Source organism: Emys orbicularis, chromosome 7 (genome assembly GCF_028017835.1).
Source record: "Emys orbicularis isolate rEmyOrb1 chromosome 7, rEmyOrb1.hap1, whole genome shotgun sequence".
Lineage (NCBI taxonomy): Eukaryota > Metazoa > Chordata > Testudines > Emydidae > Emys > Emys orbicularis.
The window spans coordinates 18,051,162-18,069,039 of record NC_088689.1 but is presented as its reverse complement, the minus strand read 5'-3'; positions in this window follow the sequence as shown (position 1 = coordinate 18,069,039).

Sequence of the window (17,878 nt, the reverse complement as noted above, 5' to 3'; positions counted from 1 at the left end):
TTGATGTGTAAAGGTGGTAACAAAATCTTCCTTGATTCAAGAAGTGGTGGATGCTGAACACTTTTCCTCCCAGGCTCCACTGACTGTCGGAGTGGCCAATCTTTCTTGATGTAGTGGGAATCTCTTGCACGACTATCCCATTCGCAGAGAAAACAGCAGTACTTTGTGTATCCAGTCTGCAGACCAAGCAAGAGAGCAACAACCTTCAAATCGCCACAAAGCTGCCACTGGTGTTGGTCATAGTTTATGCACCTCAAAAGTTGTTTCATGTTGTCATAGGTTTCCTTCATATGGACTGCATGACCAACTGGAATTGATGGCAAAACATTGCCATTATGCAGTAAAACAGCTTTAAGACTCGTCTTCGATGAATCAATGAAAAGTCTCCACTCATCTGGATCGTGAACGATGTTGAGGGCTGCCATCACACCATCGATGTTGTTGCAGGCTACAAGATCACCTTCCATGAAGAAGAATGGGACAAGATCCTTTTGACGGTCACGGAACATGGAAACCCTAACATCACCTGCCAGGAGATTCCACTGCTGTAGTCTGGAGTCCAACAACTCTTGGGTAGTTCCAAATCCCTGACAAGGTCATTCAGTTCACCTTGTGTTATGAGGTGTGGTTCAGAGGAGGAGGATGGGAGAAAATGTGGGTCCTGTGACATTGATGGTTCAGGACCAGAAGTTTCATCCTCTTCCTCTTCCTCGTCTGACTCAAGTGAGAATGATTCTGGTGCATCAGGAACCGGCAGTCCTTCTCCGTGGGGTACTGGGCGTATAGCTGATGGAATGTTTGGATAATGCACAGTCCACTTTTTCTTCTTTGACACACCTTTCCCAACTGGAGGCACCATGCAGAAGTAACAATTGCTGGTATGATCTGTTGGCTGTCTCCAAATCATTGGCACTGCAAAAGGCATAGATTTCCTTTTCCTGTTCAACCACTGGCGAAGATTTGTTGCACAAGTGTTGCAGCATATGTGTGGGGCCCACCTCTTGTCCTGATCTCCAATTTTGCAGCCAAAATAAAGGTGATAGGCTTTCTTAACCATAGTGGTTATACTGCGCTTTTGTGATGCAAAAGTCACTTCACCACAAACATAGCAGAAGTTATCTGCACTGTTCACACAAGTACGAGGCATCTCTGCTCACTTTGGCTAAACAGAAATGTGTCCCTTTGCAAAATCAAACACTGACAAATAAGAGAGCACGACACTGTATGATTTCTAGAGCTGATATAGGGCAATTTGTTCAGCAGAGTGATGTAAGCTTCGTTATGATTGCATCATCCATGACTTCTAGGAATAACACGATGCAATTCATATCATGTATGCCGCAATACCAGCTTCAGATTGCATCATTCATTGTTTTGCCTAAAAAGCAAGTACTGTCCAAACCCAGTCATATATTTATTCATAGATCCAGTCAAAGATGTATTTTAGTCATTTCTGGTTTAAATTGAGATCCCTTCCCTTTATAACTCACTTATCCTCCGCCATTCCCAAGTCAAGGGTCGTATATACTGACCCAATAGCATATCTTGAAAACTAGAGCCAATCAACAATTTTAAGCATCGTTTTCGTTCTCAGTGACCCAGAATTAGTAAAGTTTGACTACATTTATTTCAGAAGCATTTTGGCTGTAGAGCAGTGTAATGACTAGGCAGTTGATAGGCCATAATGCACACACCTTTAGTCTATGCAAAATCATGTTCATGATGTCTCAGGGCTGGTCCACACTACCCGCCTAATTCGGCGGGTAGAGATCGATCTTCTGGGATCGATTTATCGCATCTCATCTGGACGCGATAGATCGATTCCAGAAGCGCTCCCCCGTCGACTGCGGAACTCCTGCTCGCCGAGAGGAGGAAGCGCTGTCGACGGGGGAGCCTGCCTGCGCCGCGTGGACCCGAAGTAAGTACTTTTAGTTCGATATAGGAAACGTCGACTTCAGCTACGCTATTCTCGTAGCTGAAGTTACGTTTCCTATATCCGATCCCCCGCCCCAGTGTGGACCAAGCCTTAGTCTCACTCAATTCCACCCTTACCCATTGGTTGTTTCATCCATCGGTTACATCTTTGCATTAACAAAGGCTGCAAGCTTTGTGAGGGGGCCACCCTCACTCAGCAGAGAGATGGCTAACAAGCTCTTGTGGGTTTAGCCAGCACTAACCAGACACATCTGTATGGAGTGCTCTACCTGGAGGGAGGAAGCTTAAAAAGGGAAAGCCCCTCACAGGAAGGGGTGGTGACTAGGGGAAGACTGCTGTGACTTGATGACAGCTGGCTACAGGGATAGATCAACAAAGCAGTAGACAGTTGTAGACTCTGCTGTCCCTGAGCTGTATGGACCAGATATAAAGCAGGAGTTACCAAAAGGAGGGGCTGGAGACAGACCCTACTCTGAACAAGGCCACTAGAGCCTGCAGATAAGCCAAACCCTGAAGGGGTGGCAGAGACTGAGCACTTTTGTCTTTCTTGTTTACTCTTATTCTCCCTCTGCCCCAGGGCGGGAGAGGGGAAGGAACATTTTTGTTTGGAGAATCTGTTGTATTCACAAGCAGGGCAAGGAGTGTGTAAGCAGCCTGAATTGTGGTCTGGTGGGGAGCTGGATCACTTGATCGTTACCCATTCTGTTCATTGCCTCTGAAGCACCTGGCATTGACCACTGTTGGAAGACAGGATACAGGGCTAGATGGACCTTTGGTCTGACCCAGAATGGCCGTTCTTATGTTCTTATGTTCTTGGTGGGGACTGATGGGGACCCTGACCCACCACAGCTCTTCAGGGCATGGACTGTCTTTTTACTACATGTCAGTTCAGCGCGGTGCCTGGCACAATGTGATCATAGTTACTAATTGGTGCTATTAAGTGTTACTGAAAAAGAAATAGTATCTATTTTTGAGTAAAAATATGTGAATGCACTGAATTTGCATGGCTTCCACCTGAAACTTTAGATTGGGTCTGGTGTGTGCTTGTTGAACTTTGGAGAACTCAGGCCAAGTTTTGGGTTTTTAATAAAAAAAACAGTTTCGGGTTTCAAAAAAATATTATGAGACTGATTTTGTTTGGTCTACTTTTTCATGCCATAAAACATAACCTATTGAATGCGGTTGGAAGAACAGGGCGTTTCTGTATTCAGAGTAACTTTCCATAACAGATATTGCATAAAAAGATTTAAATAAATCTTGGAACAGTGAAGATTTTTTCATTGTTAGTTTCATTAAATTGCTAAACCTCTTAAGGTTTTTCTAATCATAGTTCCCAGAATTCAGCTAGCATTGCATTTCTTATTTTAAATACATTCAGACAGTCTGTCTTATTCCAAGAGTGCAAAAACAGAGAAGTCTCCTAATGTGTAAGTATTCTGATAGCTTTAATTACATAGTCACTTTCACCCACCCACACCCCCCAGGATCACTGTCTCATTCACTGCTCAGGATGGACTGTGCTCTGGGAATAAATGAGGATTGTGTAGTGAGTGAAGCTATTGTCTTCAAGATACCTGCCTCATTGGCATGTGTTGGGTGAATGAGGCAGGGAGCTGCAGGGAGAGAAAAGATGATCCTATGGTTAAGGCAGTTTAATGCTGCTCTGAAGAAATATCTTTTATCCCTGCTTCTGCCACAGAGTTTCTGTGAGATGCTGGACAAATCACGTAAAAAAAAATTCTCACAGATGGACACTGTGTTCTAACTTGAGACACCAGGGGTTTGATTTGCAGAACTGCTGAGCATTCCCAACTGCAGTTGAGATCAATGGGAATTGTGCTATGAAATGCTATATAAATTGTCTCACATATGGCACCCAAAATTAGTTGACACTTGACAACTTTGGCTTTAATTTCTCTGCATCTGCTCCCCATGTGTAAAATGGGGATTAATGCTAGCACATTACCTCACCTCATCGCGGTGCTGTGAAGAGAAATTCAGTAATGTTTGTAAAGATCTGAGAAACTATGAGGAGAGCACCACTGAAAAGCCCACAAGGAAATGCATGATTCTTAATTAGTGCAGGGCTTGGATGGCATGCAATAAATAATGCATGAGGTCACACACAGAATGGGAGAATGAAAAGAAAGACTGAGTAAGCTACCCATTCCGTGAGCACTGTCCATTGAGTGCACTGAATGAAGTAAGGAGTCCTGTGGAAAAAAATCGAAGGAGTTCACATAATTATAGTGTATCATAATGCATACACACAAGGGGGCTGAATTAAAGTTGCGTGGGCGACCTTCATTCGGGCATTTCCTAACTTTCGAGTGCTTGACTTGCAGCCTTAATCTTCTTTTAATGGAGGTTTTTGGGGATGTGGTGTGTATGTGTGTGTCTACACACGTATATATTTATCTATATTTTTCTGCATGCATGCACACATTTATGTGCACATAGACTTACCCCCGTTATACTATTAGTGATGCTTAAGTGTGTGTAAATCATTCTCCAAAGATGAAAGGCTCTGCAAACAGCTGGAGCAATGATAGTCCAGCAATCGAGCAGGAAATCTTTCAGTGAACATTTGCACACTAGTCACACCACTCTGTCTCCCTCAAAATTAACTAGAAAATGCATGAGTGATAAATGCCAGTCACAGCAGGTGCAGCTTTAAGCTACTCGATTGGAACAGAAAGCCTACAGCAAAAGGAATATGAAATATATTACACACTGTTTCTGAGCTTTTTTCTAATTCATTGCATGATGATTTTTATAAATATCCCTATTCGGTGGCATGCTATATATTATCAGCTAAACAAAACAACCAGAGTCATTCTTCCTACTTCACTTTTCCTGAATAACTACAGTTACAACTTCAGGTGGGGAGGATTTTTTTTAAGTGCAATCCTTTTTCATCCATTTGTACAGAAGCGCTGCCTGAAGTATTTTGTCCCATCTCCCTGTTCTTTCCTTAGGCAAAGAAGCCTAATTTTTATGTTAATGTTATCTTGATGTTTTCATTTGACATCACAACACGTAATATGGACAAAGACATTATTAAATTGGGCTTTAGCATATCACTTAGGCTAGGTCTACACTGGGGGTGGGATCGATTTAAGCTACGCACATTCAGCTACGCTATTCGACGTATCCTATTCGACTTACCCCGCTGTGAGGATGGTGGCAAATCAACCGCCACGGCTCCCCCATCGACAGCGCTTACTCCTCCTGATGAGGTGGGAGTACACGCGTCGATTCGGGGATCGATTTATCCGTCTAGATGAGACGCGATAAATCGATCCCTGAGAGATCGATTTCTACCCGCTGATCCGGGCAGGTAGTGTAGACTAGCCCTAAGGCTGGGTGTGAGAGAGGAAGAGTGAGTGAGGGAGCTGCCTGCAAGAGACCTGAAGCAGGCTTGCTAACTGAGCTAGCCAGAGACACGTGATGCGGGGCGGGAACGGGAACAGCAAGCAGCTGGTTCCTTATAAGAGCTGGAGCAGTTGTCTGGAGAGCTGAGGAGTTGGTTCTGAGCAAGACAGCTGCAAGCCACATGCAGCTTCTTAAGTAAGAGCCATGCTTTGGAGCAGATTTGGGGGACTCTGGGTTTTGTTTTTTGAGTTATTGTCTGAATAAACCCGGACCCCTATAAGGGTGACAACTGCACAAGCAAGCATGTGGAGTTTCTGTACAGAAAAGGACCAGGAAGGGAACAGGCACAGAGGGCAGGGCAGAGCAGAGGCACCCTGGCCACAAGGGAGTGCAAAGTCCAGCCAACTCCTTTAAACTGGGGTTTTCAGAAGAGTCGAAGTCAAGTGCCCAAATTCCACCTATCATTTATCACTTTCTATTTTTAATTGGGTGTTTGTTTGTTTTTTTGGTCAGTTTAATCACCTGGTGGCATTTTTACAAAAAATCAAAATGTCATTTTAGCATATTTCTTATTGTGAAAATGGAAAACTATAAATGACATAAACTGACACTTGATTTTTAAAAAATCACAAAACATTTTTAAAAACTTGAGAAAAAATTCTCTGCCAACAAAGGGAAGTTTCAATGGGGAAAAAAGTTGGAAACATTTTACAAAGCTCTAATGGTTGGGCCATAATAGCTGTATAATGACCTGTACTTCAGAATCACCAAATTATAGTAATTAGACATAGGAAGTCACACTACCCACCAGTGCAGTTTTTTCTTTTATATTATATTTTCCAGTGCTGTGGTAACACAAAGGGACCTTTAACTCTGCCATGCCTGGGTTTTAAATGTATCCAAGGATGGGACTTCCACTGATTTCCTAGGCTATTCCTTCATCGTATAAGCCTTATTGTTAGAATGATTTTCTAGCTATTTGCCCTTTTTCCTTCTCTAAATTTCATACAGTTTTTCTGGTTCTATACTCTTACATCAGGCTAAATATTTCCCTCCACACTGGTATTTACATCCTTCCGATATTTGTAAAGGTTGACAGGTCACTAAGCTTATCTCCACCTATTTAGTTCTCTTAATCTTTCTTGTTAAGCCAATTGTTTTTGATAATGGCAGGTTCAAAAAATGCTGTTTTACATTCAGGTACCAGGCACTGAAATCCTCTTCTTAGGAAGGACAAAAGTCTGTGCCATAGCTTGTACTGCTTAATGCCAGAACATTTTTACGTGAGTGATCAAGTGATATTCTTGACATGTCGTATCTTGATGGTCTCATTACTATTGGTGTGAGCCATTAAATACAGTTTTTCCCCCTCTGCAGCTGAAGTTTGTGGACTGCTCATAGAATCATTTGGGTGGGAAATGACTGCTCGTGAAGCACACTGCAACCACCTGTAGTGCTCGTTGGTGTGTCTTGGATATTGTAATGATCAGTGCAGACAGCACCTCCAATATGTGGTGCTGTATCTTTATCTTAGCGTTAAGTTGTCTTGCCTTGCTATGTTGTTAACTTCATCCTAGCTATTCAAAACCAAGACAAGTCCTGTCTGTATGTGCTGGCATTGGTACTTGCAATATCCCAACAAATCCTTTTATTTCTATAAGCAAGTATTGCAACTGGATGCACACATATTTTTCCTTTTTCTTGGCATCTTGTGCCGGACACATTTGTGTCTGGCTTGGACTTCTAAACTATGCTGAACTCAAGGTCCCAGACCCATCCTGTCTATTAATTGCTATTGGATTTGCCCTTGAACAAATTGATGAGCTCAGTTGGTGCACATTGATGACTTTTGGAAATTGCAAATTAAGTGAGGGAAACCAAGTATTTGGCTACAGCACTGGAGTGTCTGATTATATGGAGGGCCTATTGTCCATATTTGCTGTGTTGTGGAATGCATAGTATACACAGACCACAGTCCCCTGCAGTGGCTTGCTATGAAACCCAAACCAGAAGGATGCCTGTGGAGATGGATTCACAAACTGTCCAATATACATTCACATTTCTTCATAAACCTGGAAAGCAAAACATGGTTGTGGATGCTCCTTCACTGGGGGAGGGCACTGAGAATAGACTCCGACTGGTCTTGGGACAACATCTGGGAAGAACAGTCTAAGGACCTGAGTTCCCTGTAGTGCACCAACAGGTCTACTGAAGGAGACCCAGATGGGGGAGGTTGAATGTATTGATCTGGCTACCAACTTACTGGTGCATGATGGTTGTTGCAAGATTGTCTTGCCAGCAAGCTTACAGAGAACAGTATGTTTTTTGGCTGGGCATGGCTACAGACATTATGGACTGGGTATCTTCCTGTCTTTCCTGAAAATAAAGGAAAGCACCATCAAGGAGATCCAGAACTCCTTTAGGGGAAATGCCCCAACCTAGTAAGACCTGGGAGTTCATATAGGTTGAGTTGAAAAGGCCCACTATCAGAAACACCAGTTGAAACTCAGTATTTGTAGGTAGCATATGACACCTTCTTGAAGTATGTGGTGCTGCAGTCATTGAAGGATAAAATTGCTGAGACAGTTATAGATTCATTGATGAAACATGTAGAATTGCATTTTGACCCACCAACCCACATCTGTAACGATCAGGGGAAGGTTATTACATGAGGTTTGCTGACATCTCCAGATAACCAAGATAAAGTCCAGTGTCGCTCACCTGGTGAGTAATGGGGAGTTGAAAGAGTAAACTGTTCCACTGGTTCTGTGTTTAGTCTTGGTCAGTGAACACCCATGAGACCAATAGATGGTGCTGTATCTTTATTTTAGTGTCAAGTTACTTTGATTGATATTATGTTGTCTTGATTGTGGGAGAGGGGGTAGTGCTATGAAAAAGTTAATTCCTGCCTGTGTGCGCTGGAGTTGTTACTTGCAGTGTCCCAATAAATCCTTTGATGTCTATATGTAAGCATTATAATATGTAGGGTCCAGGCCTCAGTTACTATAAACTGGCATGGCTCCATTGAAGTCAACAGAGCTACACTGATTTGCACCACCAGAGGATGTGGCTGTAATGTATGCATGTTACCTTCAAGAAAAATCATCTTTCCCAAAACAATGAACCAGGAGAATGACAGTTAGTACTGAATTTTGCAGCTTTAAATTTCCCATTTATTGCTAGTTCCTTATGTGACAGGGTCAGGCCAGATGGCTACAGGAGAGTGATAGAAGGCAGATATATTAGCCCCAGATTAAGTAGGTCTCTTTTCCCTGGGTAAGGTAACAGGGAAGGTTCCAGAACAATCAGGAACTTTCTGGAAACAATTAAGGCAGACAGGCTGATTAGAACACCTGCAGCCAATCAAGAAGCTGCTAGAATCAATTAAGGCAGACTAATCAGGGCACCTGGGTTTTAAAAAGGAGCTCACTTCAGCTTGTGGTGTGGGTGTAAGGAGCTGGGAGTGAGAGGACGTGCTGCTGGAGGACTGAGGAGTATAAGCATTAACAGACACCAAGAAGAAGGTCCTGTGGTGAGGATAAAGAAGGTGTTGGGAGGAGGCCATGGGTAAGTAGCCCAGGGAATTGTAGCTGTTGTGCAGCTGTTCCAGGAGGCACTCTAGACAGCTGCAGTCCACAGGGCCCTGGGCTGGAACCCGGAGCAGAGGGCGGAACCGGGTTCCCCCCAAACTTCCCAATTGACCTGGACTGTGGGTTCTACCAGAGGGGAAGATCTCTGGGCTGTTCCCCAACCCACATGGTGAATCTCTGAGGCAAGAAAATCCGCCAATAAGCACAGGACCCACCAAGATAGAGAAGGAACTTTGTCACACTTAATATTTCTCATTTGCCTAATGAAAATAAACTATCTAGACAACCTGTAATGCCTGTGTTCTGACAGAGACTTTTGTTCAGAGGGTATGCAGCTACTTCCACATGTTGATATTTTTAAATCCAGAATTAATTACATTAATTCCTATTCAAACAAGCATACACAGAATAAAGCAAAAGCAGGTTGTTTTCCTGTGAAGTGCCTGAAGATGTTTGTTAACTAAATACATGATGAGCCATGATGAGCTAAATACATGATGAGCCAAGACTATTTTTGCTCTTTAGAATGTCTCCTAAATATTTAGGAGCAGATTGTGCTAATTAAAACATACCCACCTAGCAGGGAGAATGTACCTACGTAGGGTGCAGAATATGGCCTTAGGTACACTGATCCCACTTCATGCAAAGTGGATGTGGGGCTTCATCCTCTGGTTTTGTGTACCTCTGGAGTAGCAAAAAGGGGGCAGCCCCCAGAGTTCCCTTCTTCCACTGTGCACTCACAGAAGAGACATGTTGACCCTAACCGTTAATGGCCAGAACTAAACACAGATGGCTCTGCACATTATTAACTAGGGAATTATGTCCCTGATCCCCATCCTCCATTCTAGAGGCAGCAATGATGAGAGCTCCCCTCATAGATACAAAAAGATGGAAAAGAACTCAGCTATACATCTCCTCTGACCTAACTTCATGTGATAAGGCTTTCATTGTTTCCTGTGGGAGGATAGTCCCTGTGTATTACTATTGGGGAAAATTGTCCTGCTCTTCAGCTTTCTATTTGCACAGTGTCATAGGCAGTATAAATACTTGCCTCCACTGAACTTTCTGATTTATTGCATTTGCCTGCTCTTTCAGGACTTGAGCCTGCAAAGTGCTGAGCCCACTACCCCTTCAGTAGGACGAGGCATCTGTGTAAAGACATGTACACGATTAAGTGCTACTCCTGAGGGCATTCTGTGCCACAAAAATAAAAATTCTGCACACAATATTTTAAAATTCTGCAAATTTTATTTGTCAATAAATAAATAAATAAATGCAGAGGCTCCAGCATGGCACTGAGGAGCACAGGCCCCGGGCTGCACAGAGGTGGGACATGGACTCAGTGGTGAGTCTGAACCCAACCCTGATGCAACGCAAGGACTGGGTCTGCCCCAGAAACACCCCAAGGCTCTGCCCCTATGTGTCAGGTGCACCAGGTGTGGGCAAGCAGGCTCAGCAAGGCAGGATCCAACTGTGGAGGGGCTTAGTGTGGGGGGGATCCAGGTGTAGGTTGAGAGGGTTCTGTGTGGGGCAATCTGGGTGTAGGCGGCTCAGTGGGGGATCCGGGTGTGTGTTTGGGGGGATCTGGATGCACAGGGGCTTCTTGGGGGGTTCTGGGTGCAACGGTAATGGGATTCTGCAGGGGGGTCCAGGTGAAGGTGGTTGGGCTCAGCAGGGGGACCTGGGTGTGTGGGGGATAGAGCTTGGCAGGGCGGTCTCGGTTTGGGGGACTTAGTGGGGGGTCCAGATGCTGGGGCAGTGGGGCTCAGTGGGATGGGGATCCAGGTGCAGCTGGTTGGGTCTCGGTGGGATGGGGGTGCAGGTGGTTCATGGGGGTGGTCCAGGGGCAGAGGAAGTGGGGCTCATCGGGGGGATTCTGAGTGTGTATGGTGGCGGTGAGGCTCAGCGAGAGGGTCTGGGTATGAAGGGGTCTGAATGCACGGGGATTGAGCAGATGGGGGAGTAGCTCCCTGTACAGGGATCGCCCTGCAGCTGAGAAGCGATGAGTGCAGGGTGGGAGGGAAGTTTGCATAGCTTCCTGCAGCTGGGGGAGAAATCTTGGCATGTGTCTGACCCGGCCCCAGATGCCGTGCAGGGGAAGAGGAAGTCCTGTCCTCCCCAGCCCAGCTAGGACTAGCAGCTGAGCCTGGTGCAGGGTAGAAGCCACCAGCTGGGTCTTCTCCAGTCCTGCCCTACAGTGATTTACCTCTCTACTGGCTGCCCAGGGCACCTGAAACATAGTGCTGGGGAGGGTCACATGACTGATCTTGTGCCTTCCCTTTGCTTCCTTGTCCGAAAGTCATTTTTCTGTGGGGAAGCAAAGAAATCTGTGGGGGACATAAATTCTGCACATGTGCAGTGGCGCAGAATTCCCCCAGGAGTAAAGTGCTCTGCTGTACCAGGACTGAGCCCTTGATGCAATATAGGCACCTCTCTACTTCCTTAGGCTTCCAGGTAGCGTGATGCTGAAAAGTCAGGAATATTCTGCATACTCCAGCTCCCTGTTGCCCCAGAAGCATCTCTGTACCGCATCAGATATGTCAGGTGATGTTGCTGCACTTGAGAGGGTCAAAGTTTTCTCACAGAGACACAGATCAGTCCCCATCCAACTCACTGAATGTAGGAAAGCTTGATCTGTGCCTACCTGCATTATGCCCCACTCTACCATTGTATATGCTGTTCGTAAGCTTTATATTCACTAATAAATAGCAACAATTAAAGGACTTTATAAAAGGAACAGGAAGAGTGACAGACATATGAATGAGCTAAATCCAAGTGTCCCTTCCCATTCTTTGATTCAGTTAAACATTGCATTGACCCAGGAAGCATGGTAAGAATATTAGTTAGAAATAATTTGGGCACTGGAATTCTGCATTATGCAAGTCCCACATTGTACAGCCGGGTTCTTAGGCACTAGTCATGCGGGTAGGACCAGCATACAGAGTATGTTTGGCATTTTCTGTTCTCAGTATCCCTCATAATGGCCCTGACATTTTAGGTGCTGTGCATACTCATCTCTCATTGACTTCACTGACAGTGAAGTCCACTAAGCACCTGACAGTCCTGGACCCAATGTGCTTTTATCATGCACTTATCAGTGCTATTATTTTTGCATAAACGCACTGGAGCAGCTGCAGCTCTCAGACATCAATTACTAATTAAAAATGTTTACTCCACTTTCCAATGTCTTATTTAACAAGCCTCGCCAGACCTCAGTCATATATAATGTTATCACTAACCATTGCCAACAAACATCAATTAAAAGGAAATGTTTTAACACAGAGAAACAAGTACCAGACCCTAATCTCAGTTGTAATGTACACATAATTATGCATACTGCTGAAAAAATCCACTAACATCCAGATATGTGAATAGATTGCCTTTCTGATACAGGACGCATCAATACTCACCAAGCATTTCAGGGTAGACTGACTCCTGAGTGGCTGTGCGAATGAAAATCAACTATCTTTTTTTATTCTCCCCTCAGAGTGTGTGGATAACTTTCATTCTTATTATTGAGAGTGACAGATGCAGAATATGCTACTAGTGGGCAAATGAAGTGGGTTGTAGCCCACGAAAGCTTATGCTCTAATAAATTTGTTAGTCTCTAAGGTGCCACAAGTACTCCTGTTCTTTTTGCGGATACAGACTAACACGGCTGCTACTCTGAAACCACAATTTGAGGCTCTAATTGCCTATGCACCATATAAGCCCACAAAATTGTACTTAAGTCTTGTGTTGATCTTCTGTGTAAAGGCAATTTTACCCATTCCAAGTGGGGAGAATTGATCCCTTGGGGTTCAGGTCCCATTCAGAAAATAAAAATGGTCTTGTGGTTAAGGCATTGGAGTGGGACATAGGAGATCTGTATTTAGTTCCTTCCTTTGATACAAATTTCCTGTGTGATCTTGGGCAATTCACTTAATCTCTCTCTGACTCTGTCCCCTTTCTGTTACATGGGGATACTAGTAGGGACCACCTTTTACTATTGGTTGAAACCTCATGGTGCAACTGTAATATAAATAATATCTGAATCCCACCTATCTTAAACTCACCAATGCCCAAAGTTGGGGTATAACTTTCAACATGGATTGTTTACTTTGAAGAGTCTCCTTTCAACCAAATCCCGGATTAAATGAATTATTTCCATGGGTGTTGTATTAGGAATGCTGGGGTTATGCTGGGTACAAACACCAGATATATGGTATAGCAAAGTAAGGTGAATGTTTGAAAACGATTTTCAGTAATCAATCAATTAAAAGGTGCAACAGCAAAGAAAAACATATAACAGTTCGACAAGTTCCCCAAGTGTTTTCTGCTAAAGCCATTTGTTCGTTAGGATTTAAGTATGATTGTTGTTGAAAAGGACTGGTATGCAACAGACACATTTGCTTTAGCTCCAACTTAAAGCATGGCTGAATTCATTGAAGATGATGGCCTCAGCAATGAGAAACTTACTAGAAGAGCATGAGCATTTCTACTGTAAAATTCATTTTATCCTGCTCGCTGCAATTTGTCTCAGTGCCTGTATGAAGAAGTTAATCAATAGTTTACTCTTGTTTTGTAACCTCAGCACTGAAGTGAGCTTTGCAAATGCAAAAAGCTCTGTGGTCATAAAACTGCAGAAAAAGACTGATTTATTTTGTTAGTTGGAGAATATATTGAATTATACTAAAGTTTCAAGCCTGCATATTTCCTACTGTAACAGGGAACATTACAATTAACTACAGTGGATTAATGCTCTCTCTCGCTCTCTCTCGCTCTCTCACACACACACACACACACACACACACACACACACACACACACACACACACACACACACACACACACACACACACTGAAACCTGCACTATTGGCCCCTCAGTCAGGCAGTTCCCTGTCTTAAACCAATGAGCCAGACTCAATGGATTGTGCACAGGGAAGTGTCCTTTATATTTCCCTGTGCCTGTGAAATCCTTCTGCTGCATAGCACATTTCCCCCAAAGCTGTGCATGTAATTTATGTGAGAATTGGCTTTGGTAAGAAGTCCATAAACGCCACCTCCAGTTCTGTGAAAAAACAATCAACCAAATTACAATGAACTATAAGGTCCAAGAACATTTTGCTGGGGCTAATTTAAAGACATGGGGGTCATATTCATCCAAGCTTTATGCCAGCTTCTGTTGGAGAAACTCCTGGCAAATGGTCCCCAAGGTGTTCTGAAAGGAGATGGATTGGTACAGTGGCAGGAAGTGGCCTCAACTCTGCCAGAGGGACAACAGTGAGAGTGGCACTGTCCAGGGAGGTGGAACTATCTCACTGTTGTCCCTCTGGCAGAGTTGTAGCCAGTTTCTGCCCCTGTACCAATCCATCTCCTTGGGGGCCATTTGCCAGGCTTTATGCAGCAGAAGCTGGCATAAAGCCTGGGTGAATATGACTCTCCCACCCCAATGTCTTTAAATAAGTTTGAGCAAAATGTTCTTGGACCTTATAATTCACTGTAGTTTGGGTGTTTGTTTGTTTTTTACAGTACTGGAGGTGGTATTTATGGACTTCTTACCAAGGCCAATTCTAACATAAATTAAATGGACATATCACCAATGTCATTCGCTCTTTTATTTATGGGGAAATTTTCCAAGGCACCCAGGGCAAATCCTATGGATTTCAGTGCCTAACTCCCACTGGAGCCTTGGAAAACCTCCCCCTTATTGCTTAATTATGTTTATGAAAAACAAACTGAATTGTTAAGTTATTTTGGGCTCTCACAAACAATCAAGGGATCTTGCAGCAGGTGACAGAGTCCTAAGAGATGACATGGCATGTCTAGAACAGACGGAAGAAATATTGAGTGTCCTCCCCAGTCAAAGACAATCAATTCAGGAAAGCAAAAGGTCACAATTAATACAATCACTTATGTCACAGCTTGTCAGGTAGGAAGGCTATTGGTTTATATCCGGCCATTAGGCTGTTATTTTTGTAACAAAAATACATATGGCCTTCTAATTTCTAAGTGGTTAAAATAATGGCAGCCCAAGTATAGTTTATTATGACATGTGGATATAGTACCTGGTGCATTGAAGCCCTGATCCGAAATTGGGGATCTGTAGGTGCCACCTATACAGAAATCATACTGCAAATAATAATTTAAATATGGTTTTTATCTAAAAACTGTAGGGCTGGATGGTGGCTAGGGATATGACCTCTAGGCAATTAATAAAAAATATTTCATTTTAAAATTTGAGCAAATACTTGTACAGATTTATTTTTCATTCTTTGCCCAGAACTAGTGGTATTGCTCTTGGCAATGCTATGAATTCGCAGTGCAGCAATCTGGTATGCTCAGGAGTACTTAGGTATTTTAGGAGACAATTCAATGATTTTCTACAAAGGGTAATGTTTTCCAGTCCATGTTCATGTTGGTGTTTTATTATTTTAGCAAAACATCCTTTTAATAGTGTAAAAAGTCATTGCTTCATCCAATACTGAGTATTGATAGGATCATAAATGTGGAGATTTAGTTTAATCTCAGGAAGGCATTACTAAATAACATTCACATTTTATTGCATGAAAAGAAGGGAAAATAAACAAATGAACAATACAAAATAAATGACTCAAGAGGTTCCATAAAAAACTGCTCAGGTTATAACTTGTTCTTGTGCAGTTAGTTGCTGGTGAACTGAAAATATCCCATATCACATTTCTTTTCTATATAAAAGTTCAGCACTAGAAACTAGGAATGAACATTTATTTGGTCACATGCATTCTTCTAAAGCTCTTAGCTGACTTGCCCATTTTAACATACAAGTTTGTCTCTTCAGTTCTAGTCAGGACATACAAAAGGCCCTCTCAGGAAAAGAACACAGATGCAACTACAAGATCAGAGTTCTCCTGTGAATCACAAACCCAATTCCTTGGCGTGTTCTTATGATGGTGTGTACAAACCCCACACTGGGGCTTGAAGGGGTAAAAGGAGTAAGGACAATACTGGGCCCAGCTAGCCCTGTCCCTCCAGGCCTCCAGAGCAAGCTGCAGCTGGAGACAAAGCTTAAAAGAGAGTCATTCAGCTCAGAAGGAGGAAGACCTGGTCTGTCTGAGGGCTGGACTGGCTTGGCTGGGGGCTGCACTGGCTGGGGGAGAGTTAGTAGAGCCCTGGAAGGCTGGCTGACTGCTCTTGCTGAGCTATACTTTTTGGGGAGATGGAAGATATAATGGAGAATATTGACACGAATCTAGAAAAAATGATGGTGGAGATAGCAGAGGAGAACGTTGGTCACAGGTTAGGAAAAAGAAGAGGGCGGACATGCCAGAGCTAGAAGAAGAAACAGGTAGAAAGACAGGAAAGAGTAAAGAGAAACATTTAAATGTAATAATAATAAAATCATTAGTCCAGGATGTGAAGCCAGGGGCTATAAACCCTCGGAAAGTGACAGAATGGATTAAAAAAAAGCACTGGAGATGTAGAGAGAGCTAGAAGGCTGCAAGGAGGAGATCTATTAATTGAATGTAAAAGCAAGGAACAAGTAGGGAAATTATTAAAGATTAAATTGTTAAGAAAAGTGAAAGTAAGCTGCCATCTGCTGAAGCATCTGCTGGAAATAAAAGGAGGTTGTACGACTGAAGATGAAGTAAAGCAAGGCCTAGAGGAAGATGAGGTACTATATGCTAAGTGGCTAATTAGGAAGAGGAGGGGAAAGAAAGCCATTAACAGCTGTGCTAGAAGCATTCAAAGGAGAAACCTTCCAGCGAGGGTACCAATAAAATACCAGATTTTTTTGGACAGAACCATATATCCCACCCCCAGTGAGGTACTATAGATGCCAAAGGTTTGGGCATGTGGCAAATAGATGCAGTAAATATGGAGGGGAGCACTCTTATGACCGTTGTGTGGAAGGGACAGAATTAAAGTGTAGCAACTGTGGAGGAAAGCACAGTGCAGCATAGGGGGGTGGTATAGCAGCAAAGCAAGCAAGAGATACAAAAGTTACAACTAACATCATATGTGAAAGCTACTAGGAGACATCTCAGATCAAAAGGTGAAGAGGAAAGGAAACTCGGTAAGGAATAAGAGATAGATATGCAACAGAATAAATGAAAGGATATAATGAATGATACAGGGGAAAATAGAAGAAGATGGATTATGTATAGAGAAAGAGAGATTTATAGCATTTATGACTGAAGTAATAAGCTGCACATCACAGGGAAAAAATAAAATGAAAATTATGGTTAAAGCAGCAGAAAAGTACCTATGCGTTAGCTATTTATCAGTAGAATGACTCCATGCTTTAAGTGAAGGAAATGCTTTAAATGAAGGCTAACGAGAACGGTACTAATTATTTACTGTTGGAGTGCACATAGCCTAATAGCACATGTACAGGAAATAAAGAAAAATATCCTTGATAAGAATACTAAACCTGATATCACTGATATACCAGAAACACAGTTAATAAGAAAACTAGATTTCATAATCTTAGGATATAGCATCTATAGGCAAGACAAAGAAGTGGGGAGGGGGAATTCGTTCATTAAGGAAAATAAATTATCTTGAAATTGAGGCAAAGAAACTTAATATAGTGTATATAGCATTATCAATATTCCAATGCAGAATAAATCTGTATCTTTGAGAATATATAATGTTTACAACCACTGTGGAAAACCAGAGATTAAGGATCTCACAGATAGTTGAAGACGCAACAGGCCCATATATTATATATGGAGTTCTAAACAGCCATAACAGACTGTGAGGAAGTAGAAAAAATTATAAGAATGATAAATGTCTAGAACAATTCATTGATGAAAATAATTTATAATACTGAATTATGGTACACCCACTAGGTATAATGCAGCCAGTGGAAAGCTCTCCTGTCTAGACTTTGGAATTCTGTCAAGTAATATAGCAAGCAAATGCAGCTGGAAAGTCTATAAAGAGGAGGGAAGGGGAAGTGATCACTTCCCAGTACCGATAGTTTATTATGGTAAAGGCAATGTTGAGGATGGAG